At 43.4% G+C, this 15,960-nt stretch overlaps 1 pseudogene; it reads right to left on the bottom strand.

Moving 5' to 3' along the window:
* Positions 1 to 5,102: 5,102 nt before the first annotated feature.
* Positions 5,103 to 7,077, bottom strand: LOC134373550 (Golgi apparatus membrane protein TVP23 homolog B-like; annotated as a pseudogene).
* Between the last annotated feature and the right edge of the window lie 8,883 nt (positions 7,078 to 15,960).

Genomic DNA, 15,960 nt, shown 5'->3' with positions numbered 1-15,960 from the left:
CTTATGAAATATTTGAAGACATAACATTTAAAAATTATAATTAAACCAAGGTTATGGCCGGTAGCATTTGTATCAAGACACAGATATTTAAGAACCTTACATGATTTTGGAACACATATCCATAACACCTTCAGTACTGACAATGCTTTCCCATATAGTCTAATTTATTAAATAAGCCAATTCGTTTTGATACATCTTTTATATATCCTTTGAGAAACTCCAGGGCCCTTGGAATTTCTCAAAGTTATTTTAAACTTTCAGAATTTCATGTTGGAAAGCTGTGTTAAATAACAAAAGGCTTAAAACACTTAGTTGAATAAGATCACAAATTGTTATAAAAAATAAAACCAAAGTGACAAAGGGTTTTAAGGGCAGAGAGCACAAGAACTTATCATGAAATAAGTTTTTTAAACCAGTTATCTAAGGGACAAAGAAAACCTTTTACAACTTTGCATCAAGAGCAGTTAAGTGAAAAGACCTTTAGTAATTCTGTTTGATTAGTAAACCCAGGCAACAATGTGTGTTGATAAGAACATTTTTATACATTCAAGTTAGTAAATAGGCATCCATTTATCAGAGCAAATTATACAAAGCCCCGTTTGAGTTTTAGCTATTTTTACCAAGTACATATTTATGTTTTCCCAGCCAAAAACTTGGTGTATTAGATCTATAACCTTATCAGTTAATGCTAACTAGGGCCTATGCGATATCTGGCATAGGTTTCTTTTCACTAGCCATTTCAGGTCCCAGGTTTCCACGTGGCATTTGGAGCCAAGTGGAAGCCAGAGAGGCGGAGGGTAGTATTCACTGTCTATGTCTAAAAGATATTGCTTCTCCCAGCATGGCCTGGAGGCAGAGCTGAGATAACAAGGAGACATATTGACCTAGAGACAAATTTAGGTAAAGGGTTTGAATCAAATTTTGAAAATATATTTATCAAAACTATAGAAGATTTAAGTCACGTGAACTTGAAAAGTATACTTATTTATTTAATGAGTGTACATTAATTATAAGCCAATTTGGTACCTTGTACATAACACAATTACACAAACAGACATGAACGTATAGACATAACATACAGCTTACACATGCATATATGCAGACATAACTAACAAGAACAAACAAGGATCTTATAGGTTTTGTTCAAGGTGTAAAAAAAGCTCACTAATGAAAAGGACAGTCAGGTTTAGATTGCGTTTCTTCAAAAGACTTATTGGTGATGCCTCGCCTTGCCTTAAAGAAAGCAAGATAACAAATTTACATTGTAAAGCAAAGTATGCAAACCTTTTCAAGAAGATGCAGAGAAGATTTTCTTCCTTTAAGAATATAGCATAGAATTCTACCATGGAATTTTGTGAAGAAATACATAGATGAGACCAGAAGAGAATTTAGAAGTCTGTTTAAGATAACAAAGTGGATGCCAGAAAATTTGAGACCATCTAGTTAAACAGGTAGAGTTTAGGTTAGTTTTTGTTTCTCAAATGGGTTACTGAGCTCAAGAGCTGAGACACCAGTCAGAGATGAAACCATTTGACTCTTGAGGTTTTTAGGAGAAGAGCAGTAGACCCAAAAGGGGTCTGGGTGGCACCATGGCTGCTTTTCTTTATAAAACTCCAGAGTCTTCAGAGAAAAAGAGTAGTACATGCAGTCAAGAAAAGAACTACTGCTTTTAAGAGAGGAGAGAAGCATTGTGCAGATAAGAAAGAAAAGCATGCTCAAATGTTACCAACACTGTAAAGAAATATTAACTTCCTTTACTTTAGATTGTCCAATTTAAAGTTTTCTTAGTCACTGGCAAAGATTAAGTTTTATCCTTTTTTGGTGACATAAACGTCTTAGTTTTTTGTTAAGGTCTTGGATAGGTCTCAGAGCGACTTGACATAGATTCCTAGTTGTTAGGTGGGAAGCCTTAACGAGACCCAGTGCATGATTAACCAGTGACCAATTTGTTCCCAAATTTTTATGTTAAGGCTCCCTTCCTTGAGGTATCAAGGACATGGTTGTTTAATATCCACTAACAGTTTTACAGGCTGCCATTCAGTTACTTACAGCCTGCTGCTTTAAGGAGACATTGGAGTTGTAATGTATGTTCAGTCTCCCCTTTTGTTAATGAATTATCCATATTTTAAAAGTAAAGAAAACGAAAAAATGTCTCTGGGGTTGAAAAGACCTAACTTTGACCTGCCGCAGGCTTGCAGTCGCTAATCGAAAGCCACCTGTGATTACCTAACCAGGGTGTGTTTCATCTCCCTTATTAGGGACTCCCTTGCCGGGAAGAATTGGACATCCTATTTTTCTCTAATGCTTGGCAGGTCAGTCTCCAATCCGTGGAGAACATCCTCACACAGGGCACCATTTTGTTGCTTTGTGTTGCTTTGCCCCCCACAGATTTGTCACCCCACTTCCCCTGGGTGATGGAGATGCAAAGGATTACTCAAAGCCCATCTCTTCTGAGCAATGAGAAGCCCGGAAGTGGTTAACTTCCCTTGGGGATGCTCAAACAAGAGGCATCCCTTCCTTGGGAAATTAACGCCAAATTGGGGTTCTCTTCCTGCATTTATTTTCCAGACCAGGAAGTTACAGGAAGAGAGCAAAGGTGGGGTTATAGTTTAACAATATAGGCTGGTACCTTTCAGTGAAACAAGCCAGATGACATTCCAGTAAGGCAATTAAGTGGTCTTATCAACACAAACTTGATCTTAGCAAACATTCCCTCTTATAGCAATTTCTCAGTATCTTTACATAACAATCAGTAACTAGTCTGTCTTTGAGCCAGCAGCCTGCTGTGCCACAATCCTTATCGTACACCAGAGACTTATAGCTTGAGGAAAATTTCCTGCCCTTGCAAGGTCAATATTTAAAACTGCAAGGCTTTGGAAAACCAGGCTCTGTGAAGTACATATGCTTTATAGTATATTCCACAGCAATGCTGAAGAGATGTAGTGACCTGGAGAGGAAGTCACATTGTTATGACACATACACACACCACGTGGGCCCAACCAAGCACACCTGCAGCCCTGCAGCCTACAGGCCAACAGTCTGTGACACCCAAACTAGCCCAGCCCTTTCATTTTTATACTTTTGATTCATTTTAGGCAATCCAGGGAAGGCAATTACCCAAGAGCAAGATTGACCCAGTGACAGCTTAAGCCCAGCTCATTCCCATGCTGGTGTACTTTCTATGCTTTGAAAAGTAAAAGAAGGCAAAGGGTTTCATGGCATAAAAAAAATAATGATTATGCTTATGATGTTATCATTGAAATATGAGATATATGTGTTCTAGCCAATGGTTTCAGCAAATCTGTTTGGTTGCCTAGGAATGACATGGTGTATAAACAGCATTTTACCTATATTTTATTTTTCATGCCAGGAGTTTCTCTTTGGGAGCATTGCATGAATCATAGTGGAGAAATGTTGTTTATTTTTTTATGCATCTACTCAGGTCATCATTGTGCTAATCTCAGGACAGAGTGATGGGTAAGATGCAACTTTATGTTCCAATGGTCACAGCTCAAGGTGGAGAGATGGAGAAAGACACGCACACACGCACGCACACACACACTCATGCACATGCATGCACACACACACTGCAAGGATTCTGTGATTGAATTCAGTACAAGCTTTCATGAGAACTCAGGGAGATCAGAAAAGGTTTCCCAGTGACAGTGACATTTGAGTGGGGTCTTGAAGGGTGGCTTCGTGTTTGCCATGCAAAAAGAAATGAGGAGCTCTCTTTTGAGCACTGCCCAAATTTTCCTGAAATGCAAACATGCGTCTGCAAACTAAACACACCGTGGCTCCCAACAGCATTATAGAAATGAAAATGAATTAGTTGATTTTTAGAGAAAGATCCGAAACATCTAAATATCCAAGATACATTGTGTTTACTGTATCTACCTTCTATAAATGGTTATAATGTGTTTCAGTGATGCTATAGTTAAGTAATCAAAACAAATTTTTTTGCTTTGTAAACAGTGGAGTTTTATACAAATACAAAGTTATGCACTTTCACAGCTATCACTCCAATAAAGATATTATTCAACTAAACAAAATGTCTTTAAAAAATTTTAACAATGTATAAATATATTCACAACATAATCTGCTGATTAAAAGACTATGACAAGTTTCCAGTAACTACAACAGAATTTACAGATGCCCACAATTGTTTACAAACTGGTTTAGTTTACAGTTATATATATTGCTTTGCTTGAAGAAATATCATTAATATGAATTCATGATTTACAGTATCCCTCTTATAGCAAAAAAGAAAAAAATATTCATCAGATAAAATGACTGTCAGGCATTTATTATACCAACTATTTAAATGATTATTCTTATTATGACATAAGAATGATATTCTTTTCATGGTAAAAGATAGATTTTATTAGCCCAAGGACCACTGAGGAGCTTCCAGGAAGTTCCAGAGTAAAATCTGGCTCTCCTTTCCGTAAAAGAAATAGAACAGCGTCCATCTCTGGGCATCCCTTAAACATAAACTATTTATATTAATTGGGCCTTAAGTAAACAACTTGTTACAAACAAAAATAAGCAAAAATTTAGAAACTACTTAACACTGGCCCGAATTTGGTTTTTTCTTGCTTGCATATGTCAAAGAAAAACATTTTCACCATGTATTAAAAATGAACAATTATTTCTAGCTTATGCACGAATCCAAAACTCACTTTTGAAAATAAGCTATAGAAATAATACATGAACACATAGCATTTTGAGATAGACTAAGAACATCCCCCTCTGGTCTACGGATCAAAATGCAAAGGTCTCCATTACATATGTAAATGAACACAAAACTTTCATTAATTTGGGATATATTGATATTGCACGACTATGTGCATATACACGTGCAGCATAACACGAATTTTGACAATGTTTCTTGTGACACCATACTTTCTTGCCCCAACCTACTAGGGAAAAAAAAACAACTGAATATGAAACTACTTTTCTTTTTTTTAAATAAAATTTTTAAGTGGAAAAACAAACCCAACACTTCGCTTTGCAACATGGACTGAGCTCTAAAAGGTTCAGTCAAGAATCTCTTCGGCTGTTTCCTAAGGTAATAGAACACATAAGCTTTCTCTCCCTATTCAGGAAGTATGATCCTCCCCAATGTTTTGTCTTGAAAACTGCTTTCCAAGATATGAGGTAGCCACGCCGGTTAAACACTTTCTTCTTTTTTTTTTTTTTAAGATACCTTATTCTCTTTTTTTTATTTTTTATTTTTTATTTTATTTTATTTTATTTTTTTTAAATTTTATTTTCTCGATATACATTGTGGTTGATTATTGCTCCCCATCACCAAAACCTCCCTCCCTTCTCCCTTCCCCCCTCCCCCCCAACAATGTCCTTTCTGTTTGCTTGTTGTATCAACTTCAAGTAATTGTGGTTGTTATATCTTCTTCCCCCCCCCCCCGGTTTTGTGTGTGTGAATTTATATATTAATTTTTAGCTCCCACCAATAAGTGAGAACATGTGGTATTTCTCTTTCTGTGCCTGACTTGTTTCACTTAATATAATTCTCTCGAGGTCCATCCATGTTGTTGCAAATGGCAGTATTTCATTCGTTTTTATAGCTGAGTAGTATTCCATTGTGTAGATGTACCACATTTTCCGTATCCACTCATCTGATGGGCATTTGGGCTGGTTCCAACTCTTGGCTATTGTAAAGAGTGCTGCGATAAACATTGGGGAACAGGTATACCTTCGACTTGATGATTTCCATTCCTCTGGGTATATTCCCAACAGTGGGATAGCTGGGTCGTATGGTAGATCTATCTGCAATTGTTTGAGGAACCTCCATACCATTTTCCATAGAGGCTGCACCATTTTGCAGTCCCACCAACAATGTATGAGAGTTCCTTTTTCTCCGCAGCCTCGCCAGCATTTATCATTCATAGTCTTTTGGATTTTAGCCATCCTAACTGGGGTTAGATGGTATCTCAATGTGGTTTTGATTTGCATTTCCCGGATGCTGAGTGATGTTGAGCATTTTTTCATATGTCTGTTGGCCATTTGTTTATCTTCCTTATAGAAATGCCTACTTAGCTCTTTTGCCCATTTTTTAATTGGGTTGCTTGTTTTCTTCTTGTAAAGTTGTTTGAGTTCCTTATATATTCTGGATATTAATCCTTTGTCAGATGTATATTTTGCAAATATTTTCTCCCACTCTGTTGGTTGTCTTTTAACTCTTTTAATTGTTTCTTTTGCTGTGCAGAAGCTTTTTAGTTTGATATAATTCCATTTGTTTATTTTTCCTTTGGTTGCCCGTGCTTTTGGGGTCGTATTCATGAAGTCTGTGCCCAGTCCTATTTCCTGAAGTGTTTCTCCTATGTTTTCTTTAAGAAGTTTTATTGTTTCAGGGTGTATATTTAAATCCTTAATCCATTTTGAGTTGATTTTAGTATACGGTGAGAGGTATGGATCTAGTTTCATTCTCCTGCATATGGATATCCAGTTATCCCAGCACCATTTGCTGAAGAGGCAGTCCCTTCCCCAGTGAATAGGCTTGGTGCCTTTGTCCGGTTAAACACTTTCTGTTGCCCCCTTTACACCTGATATACCCATGTAGGTTGGTGCCTTGTAGCACCACACCCATGGTAACAACGCCAAGTACTTCACTCTGAAGGAGAAGGGAACGATAAAGGCAAGTGTCACCCACAGCACTGGACAGACACGAGTGCTAACCCAAAGAGTCTTGATTTAGGCTCTGAAACACTTTTATTCTCTTGAGAGGTCCCTTCCAAGACTCAGACACCCAAAGTCTCTTTCCAACTTCATCAATATGATTCCACCAATGTAGGCCAACCATTAGTCTACCTTTACAGTCCAAAAGTCATGTGACAACAACAAGGTAATTGTCACCAGGCAGAAAATAAAGCTGCTGCTGAGCAATTCAGAGCAGATAGACTACAATTGCACTGACTCAAAAAAATAAATGGAAAAATGATGCCACTGGATGTCTGATTTGGGTTTTTTTTTTTTTTTTGGATTATTAGTTGTCTCCTCTTCTGCATAAAATAATGAAACATCTTGAGTGGCATCATTACTGTCCTGCTGTAACATGGCAGCCCTGTGCCAGCCCCTCTTTGAGTAATCAAAAGTTATTCAATCAGTCAACAAATATTTATGGAATGCCTACTATTCTAGGTACCAGGAACTCATCAGTTAATAGAAAGACTATAGTTTTGATCTGTTGGCACTTTCATTTCCGTGGCATTGGGACAACAGACAAGGAACAAATAAAAGGGAAGATAAAAGGAAAATAACTCAGGGTAAGGGGATGGATTAAAGAGTGATGGTGACAGGGACCCTGTGTACAGGGAAGGTAGGAAAGACCTTTCCAAGCAAGTGATTTTTGAGCAGACACTTGAATGAAGTGGGGGGTGGTCATGCAGACATCTGGAGGGGGGTACTGGGAAGGGCATTAGAGGCAGAAGGAACAGCAAGTACAAAGAGCCACGGGCTGGAATGCACTTGGTATGTTAAAGAAACCACAAGAAGGCAAAGGTGGCTACACTGAATGAACAAGACAGATAATGACCATGATTGGAGCCTCAGTGGGTGGCCCATCACGTAGGGTCGCACAGGCCATGGGAATGCCTCTGGATTTTTCTCTGCGTGAGAAGTAAATTAGAGGGTGAGTAGAGGAGGATCATGTCCTGACATCTGCTTTGGAAGAAAAACCCTGGCTATAATTTATTTTTAATGCTTCTTTGACATGCCAAGAGACTGTCTAACATCAAGGTCATCTATACCCCCTGTTGCAGCAATTCTCTGCTAGTGTCTACTAAGCTCACAAGTGTTTGGGGTGATCGACCCATGATATATTCTTTCTCTTCCACGACGAAGCAATTTTCAAAGGAAGAACTATAAATGTTGAATGGAAGGATTTAACTGTGCTGGTAATAAAATCAAACAAAACTAAAACTCCAATGAAATATAATGTTTTCCTACCAAATTGGCAAAGAGTTTAAAAACAAACAAAAGAAGAATTCCAAGTGTTAGAGAAAATACAAGGAACTAGTAGGCCCTCTCATATATTGATTGTGAGAGTGAAGATTGGTCCAACTTTTCTGGAGTGTAACTTGACCTTAAGGAGGTGCACACCTGAATTAATCCCAAAGAAATAATGAGAGAAGTGCAAAGATATTCAAAATCACAGCCTTATTCAACATGCTGAAACGAGTATAATAGGGTATAGATCATGTAAATTTTGTCTGTGTTAGGAAGCGGCATGCTACTTTAAAATAACGATGAAAGAGATTTAAGACTTGGGAAATGTTTATGATATATTACTAAGTGAAAAAACAGGCTTATTATTATACATGATATAAGTTTTGGCATTTAAACATTAAATTTTTAACTAGGTAATAAATTCACTTGACTCAGAACATAGCATAAAACAGTACCCAAAGAAAAGTCAGCCTCCCACCCCTGCCTTCAATCTCTCCACTCCCCCACCAAAACTATCAATAGTAGCAAAGAGTATTAACTTCCTATGTATCATTTTAGATAATTTCTTATGCATCACAAAATAAATGTGGATATATGGTATTTTTCCTCCCCTCCCCCTTTGCACAAATGGTAGTATGCTATATGCTTTGCCGTACACTTTAATTTTTTATTTTATTATATGAAATTTATTCTTATTCTTTTTTAAACAGCTGCATAGTACTCCATTGTATGAATGTAACATAATTTGTTTAATTAGCCCTACTACTAGGGCTGCAAGGTATAACCTGGTGTTAATCATTTGACACATTATATCTGTGGGAAAAACTCCTGGAAATGGAATTGCTGAGCCAAACGTTATGTACATTTTCATAAATCTTGTCAAACTGCCCTCACAGGTTGTATCAACTGAGCGGTTGTACAGCTTTCATCAGTGCCAACAAATGTGGTATCAAACTTTTGGATTTTTGCTAATCTAATAGGCATTTCACTGTAGTGTTAATTTGCATTTCCTCATTTCTGTGCAAAGTTGAGCATGTTTTTAAATGTTATCAAACCACTTGGTTCTTCTTTTCCACTGTATATATGTTACTTTTATAAGAAATGCTCATTCATGTATTCATTCACTTGTAATGTAAATACCTACTAGATGCCAACTCTATGTTGGATGCTATAGGAGCTACTATAGGTAGATCAGTAAACTTGAGAGACAAGCCAAGCCCCTGCCTTCCCAGCATATGCAATCTGAAGGGAAGAATTTTGAGCTAACTGCTGAACCATTTATGGAATACTTACATATATTTATGTATTTATTGTCATCTATACATGTAACTTATACATGGAAAAATGCTTAACTATACACTGAAATTAACAGAGATGCTCTTTGAATAGATGTGATTTTTTTCCCTTTGTGCTTTTCTATATTTTTCAAGCTTTTTGTAATGTATATATATCATGTTTGATATTAGGTGATTTCTTTTCTCCTTTGCTCATTTTCTAGATTTTCGAAGTTTTTTTTTTTTTTTTTTTTTTGCAGGGAACACATGATTTTTGCCATTAGGAAAAAGAAATAAATGATATGAAAACATTGCACACACACAGAAGTTTACATATATTTTAGATATAAAAAACACAGGAAAGAAGAGTTTTTCCTCTATAGTGGTGATGAGTTTGCTTGTTTGTGGCTGGCACGGGGATCCAAACCCTTGATTGACATCGGTGTTATAACATGGTGATGAGTTTGAAGAAGATGTAGGAATCCACTCCTAGAATTCCTGAGCAGTTGGCCAGGGTCCTAGGACTTCCCGCACCAAATTCCAGCACAGACCACTCACCAACAAGACTGAGGACTCCTCTCCTCTGCTGGGCAGCCTCATTTACAGCCGACAAACAGTAACCAAGGAACATCTCTGAGTACTGGAAATCTGGCCCCAGGGCCCAAGCCCGGGAATTTCCCTTTTCTGACGCCAGCATCAGGCTTGGTGTCCAAGGGCGACCCCTGTTGGTGGAATTTAAATAAGCTCTTTATGAGCCTCTTAGGGTTGGGATGCCGGAGGTTTTGTTTTTTGCAAGTCTGCTGGAAACCCAGAAGCCCACTGCCCATTCACACGCTACCCTTGCTACATCCTGCTTCCCATTTCTTCTAGCTGCCTCACCCCACAGATTTTCCTCGGAAAACCAGGTCCGGGGGCTTGGAACAGGGAGCCACAGTGTGGCCAGCATTTAAAATGCCACACGGGTAGGCTACTTGCTGTAGGGCAGGGGGCTTGCTGGTCAGCAGGTGGAGTGTGGCAACCCTTGCTTTAAGGAGCAGATGTGGAATCCTGCCAGCAGACTGGAAATGGGAGGCTTGGGCAGCCTGTGGTACAGTGAGCAGGCAGTGCTTTCTACTACACAAGGATGAAGTTGAGGGGGTTGCATCCCACCCGAGAAAGCTGGGCTGGAGGTAAATGCAAAGAATGGAGGAAGGGCAGGCCTTCTGGGTGGCAGGTCACATCACTGACGAGCATTTCCCCTCTCTCTGGAGACTCTCTGCTGGGGGGTTCTGGCAAGAACCAGAAAACCAACACAGCCTTTCTTGATCAGCTCCTGTCTCTGCATTTGTAAGAGCAAGACTTTGATTTAGGGAAGCATGGGTAGTAAATCCACCAGGGTAAGATTGCCAGTATTCATCCAATAAGAATTATCTGGCACACCCCGTCCATCACCAAGTGCTGAATGGAAGTGCTGAATGGAGATCTGACTGGAGAATCTGGTTTTAGACGTGTGGAGCCTGTTTGTAATTCATCAGCATTGCTATTTTCCCCTGGGCATTGGTCTGTGATAAAGAAAACTGGATACCAGAGGAATGTGCTGGGCATTTGCGTGCTTTGAGAAAACGTGACTAAGTACTTCTCAGGGCCCATCCTTACACAAGATTCTCCCTTTACCACCTCATCTCTCAGATATCTGTAGAGCCGGCCTCTCAACAGAGAGATGCCTAGCTCCACTGACACCTCGCAGGCCTCAAATGCACTCTCTGCTGATGAGAAGGGGAAAATCCCATGTGCCCTCTGACAGCTCCAAGCAAGGCTATTCAAAGCCGACTCCTCTCCATTTAGGCCAAATGCTCAGCAGCTCCCCCTGCCCCACCCTCTGGCCACATGCAGAAATGTTTGTGGGTCCTGGTGCCTGGGGGCTCCGTAAGAAAGGAAAAGAACCAGGAATCATGGTATGAGGATGAAGGAGGGGGGCACTTGGGTAGGTTCCATTTTATTTTTCTGCTAAGGAAAGGCTGGGGGAGGGGAGGAATAGTTAGCCATAGGACCCAGCTTATTACTTTCCGAGAAGTCAAGAAAGGGCTGAGAATCCTGATAACCATCCCTAGGAAGGGTCAAGTCCAGCTTTCTGGAAAAGTCCTAGAGGTGGAGTGTGGGGCTTCTCTGGTTTAGCCAGCCAGCCAAATGCTTCTGCCCCAGCCCAGAGGACATTGACACAGACTTCTGCAGCTTCTTGATGATACCCTGACCCCAAAGCCCAGATTCCTGGAGCTATAGCATGTGCTGCGTGTGGAAGCAAGAAAGAAATGAACATTCTAGGAAGACTTCAGCTAACCAGGTGAGGGGGCTGGGCCATAAGCGCCAAAAAGTGGAAGGAACGGAGAACTGTTATCAAAGCCCTCATTTTACAGTTAAAAAACAAAACAGATCCAGAGAAAGGAAGGAGCTGGCGCTGGGTCGCACAGTAAGTTAGTGTCGGAGGTAAGAGGAGATTCCAGATGCCCTGCGGCCCGTTATGGGCTCTTTCCATTAGTACTGTTTCCAAGGGTACAGTAATAGCTAGACAGTTGTACCTCTTGCTTTGACCCTCAAAAACTTTAACTAGAGGTCTAGTTAAAGAGGCACAGAGTCCTCCTGCCCATACCGGAAGGATTCTAACTTACTGAGGACCTACTATGTGCTTGGTAACTGTATTTTCCTGACCTCATTTGAGTATTCCCCCCGTCCTATGAGGAAGCATCATAGAACCCCTTTTCCTAAAGAAGGAACTGAGGCCCAGAGAGGTTAAGATTCTTGTCCACGGTCACATAATCGGCATGTCTGAATCCAGTTTCAAACCAAGGGTCTCTGACTGAAAGCCCACACATTAAAAAAAAAAAAAAAATTCTCGGAGGAACTGCTAGGCCAAAGAGATACCAAAATCTCTAAGGCCCCCTTTTGTCTGCTGATTTACAAAAAGAAAAAGATTCTGAAACTTAGCCCGAAACCTGATTCCGCGGCAGAAGCAGGCCTTTCGCTTCTCCTCCGGCACAGCCACTGGGCGCCCGCGCACCGACGACCCTGGTCGCTCCGAGGAGGCCCGGGGACGCGCTCCTGTCGGCCCGCGGCGGCCGCTGCGCCGAGCGCTGGGCTCCAGCGCCCTCACCTGGCTGCGGCGGGCGGGACTCCGCGCGCCCGGGCTCCGCGGGCTCGGGTCTGCGTCTCCCAGCGCGGCCGCCAGAGCCCGCCCGGGTCCGGCCGGGGCGCAGGGCCCCCGCCCCACTTCGGCAAGGGGGGAGGGAGCCACATCGAGGGGCAAGTGGGGGGAGCTTCGGTGCCGCGCGGGCGTCAGGGGCTCCGCGGGGGAGGAGTCAGTCTATAAAAGTGGCTATAAAAGCCGCCGCTCAGGCTGGCGGCCGCGGAGCGAGCAGAGCCCAGCGCGGGGCGACCGAGCGGAGCCTGGAGAGCGCCAGCGCCTCGGGGGGCGTCAGCTGCCGGGCGCGAGGAGACGGCGCGGCTGAGCGCGGCCGGACTTGGTACCCCGATTTCTCAGACGGGCTCCCATACCGCTTGACCACGTCCCAGGAGACCGCGGCGCCTGGCCGGCAGCCACCAGACGCCCCGAGGCCGCTGCGCTCCTGGCCCTCGAGGCGTGGCACTGTCTCGACCACCGACCCGGAGGTAAGAGGGCCGGGCCGGGGACGCCAGGGCTGCGCGGACGACCCGAGCCTCGGAGCGGAGGGAAGAACGGGGCTCCCGCTGGAAAACGTTACCAGCCATCGGCTTCTGTTTGTCTGTCCACCCTGTGCTGTGCGGTCCGCCTCTGTCTGTCTGTCCATGCGTCTGTTGATGGGCACGCGTCCCTGCACTGTCCTGTGTGGCATTTCTTTGAGGTCTTGTGATCCTTTTCAAACGGCAGGTGCGGGGGAGGGGGCACACTGGCGTCCCCGGAGAGCATCCACCGCGGGGAGGGGGGGGGGGGGATCCTTGCTTTCCGTAGATTTTTCCTCCTTCTGAATGGCACGGGGACACTTGCGCCCGGGACAGTGTCTCGCCAAAGAGGGCTACTCCGAGGCCCGGTCTCGGAGCCCAGCCGACAGGCAGCGGCTCACACTGTGCACCAGTGGGCGTGCACCTAGCAACAGGTCTGCGCCCTGCTGCTCCTGTCTCAGCACCGTCTTCCTTCTGGTTTCCGCCTCCGCCTCCCGCTGCCTCCGGGGACAGCGCTAGGCACCCAGCGACGCGCTGGCGCGGGGCAGCGAGGAGACAATCGGATGTTAGAGTACCTCGAGGGCTCCTGTTGGTATGCAAACTGAAATCCCAAAGCTGGCATCGCTGGAAGAAGGTTTGGTGGTCCCTGGCAAGGAACGCTGGCATTGGGTTGGGAAGTAAGGTAGGGTCCTGGCAGAGCTCAGGCCAGGACCGTGGCCAGGTCTCTAGCTCGCCGCTCTGGGAAAGAGGACCAGTGACATTCTGGAATGGACCCCGCGGGATGAATGTGCTCCTGAGAAGGAGCGCGGTGCTCCTGGGTCCTCTGCAGCAGACTCGCTCTCAGCGTCCGCCGCCGTTTCCCAAGGGTCGGACACTACGGCCGTCCCAGGCGCGCCGCCAGCAGCCGAGTTTGAGGTCCTGAATCCTGCTCCGAGCAGCCAACAGTGCCCACAGGTGAGAACTCCGTTTTAAAACTAGCCTTTTGATGTGTGAGCCAGTGCCTGGCTGCAGCCCCATGCCGGAGATGGTAAGCCCGGGAGCGCGTCTTTCCATCCCTGCGGTCTGGAGAGTGATCTCGAGCGCGCCCAGGGGCGAGGAGCCGGCGGCTCTGCGTGCCCAGGCGCGGCGCCACCATGGACAGCTCCCAGCCACTTCCTGCACTCGGGGTCTTTGGCCCTGGGTCTCCGGGGAAGTCACGCACTTTCTTCCCAGCCCCAGGGCGTTGGGGCGCTGGGGAGGTGGAAGGGGACTGATAGTCTGAGGGGGCCCTTGGTATTCTGTCCCACGGCGGCACCAACCACTCAGGACGCAGCCTATTTATCCCTCAGGAAGCTGAGGTTTGTGGCCCGGTCCTAGCCGCGTTTGCAGCTGACTCTGTACAGGACCTCTCCGTGTCATTCGGGGCTTCCTTGGCTTTTCTATGACACCAGGGGATCCCTCGGAGGTCTTATAAATATGTGACCCTTAACAATTTGACCGGTGTAGCGAAATAATGCCAGACATAATTAGGGACCCAGCTCAAGATGCTTTCTGTGTAGGACATAGGGTCATGTATTTCGTTTTATTAAATTATTTAGTAATTATGCTATTGGGAGGATATATTAGTTTCACAGTTACAGAATGGAGAAGAAATCAAATAGAAAAAACGTACAGAGAATGTGTTTGGATGCATTTGCAAAACAACTATACTGTTTCCTGATCCTAATTGTTTCCTCCAAAATGCATGACACTCTTAAAACAACTTCCAAAGGCTCCTCTTTAGCCCAGTAGATAATTTTTCAAGTTGGTTACTTGGTTAACAGGCTGGGAAAACCTGTAGGAGTTAATCTGGGCACCAAATTAACCATCTTCCTTCTCTGGTAAGAAATGATACCGGATGGGGCTCTTCTTTTGTCATTGCCACCTATACAGAAGTGTGTATCTTTCTTTATTTTAAAATTGCAAGAAGCTCACAAGGTCTGTTCTGTTTGTGACTGATGAAGGCCATGAGAGTAAAATCAGTCAAGCACCTCTTTTTAGTTTTGAGATAGCATCTGTGACTTCAGGAAAGTCACTTAAACTCTTTGTGACTTTTTCCTTGTCTGTAAGCTGGGGATATTCAATCTACCTTGAAGGGTTGCCATGAGAATTAATTGGCACAAGGTAAGCATTTAATCCAGCGGTGAGCACAGAAAAATCTCTTCAAGTGGTAGCAACTACAGGTATATTTAAGAGACAGTTGTGCCTTTCTTTTGAATTATGTTCATCAGCCCTCTGCCCTTTCTCCTAACCCAGTAACTGTTTAACGGGGACTCCATCTCCACTTTATTTTCACATTTGGGAACTTGTTGATGGAATTGACGAAAGTGCTAAAATTGATCACAATGCTAAAAAAAATCTTATTTAAAGATAAAGGGAAGAATTTTTATGTGAGACAAATCAGTCAACTATTTTTCCCAGCTATACCACTTGGAGGAAAGATAAGAGTAAGCCAATCTTTTTTTTTGGTGTCTGGCCGACTCAGGGATCTGAACAGTCAATCATGGTGTTATAACATCGCGCTCTAACCAACTGAGCTAACTGGCCAGCCCTGAGTAGGTTATTTTCAAAATATTATCACAGCCTTCCAGTTCAGATGATCAATTCTTTCTGATCTTTCTCTCACAAGAACGCAAGATCTTCTAAGGGGCCTTGTTGTCTTGCTGGGGGTGAAACACTCTTGGATATTGATGGGAAATGGCCTCGAAGGCTGCATTTCTGGATGACTGCAGGAGGAAGTGAGGGTTAGCTGTACTGGGGTACAACCTGGTCTAGGAGACCACTGAGAGGTCATTGCCATGCATGAGGCACTTTCCTCCATGTCTGACCCTTCTTAGATGTGAGATCCTGACAAAGACACTGTCTCTGTCCAGAGCACTAGGCACTTACTGGTATTTGGCCCCAGCTGTATTGGAAAGTCTCCTCCACCTCTACATTTGGGGGTGTCTGGTAGAAATCACTAATACATGGCATGCCACAGAATTCTGGGTAGTGGAGTTGTAAAATACCCAGTCTTCTGGTTAGATTT

This window comes from Cynocephalus volans, chromosome 3 (assembly GCF_027409185.1).
Source record: "Cynocephalus volans isolate mCynVol1 chromosome 3, mCynVol1.pri, whole genome shotgun sequence".
NCBI lineage: Eukaryota > Metazoa > Chordata > Mammalia > Dermoptera > Cynocephalidae > Cynocephalus > Cynocephalus volans.
Note: the sequence above shows the minus strand (reverse complement) of the source record. Positions and strands in the feature narration are given on the sequence as shown.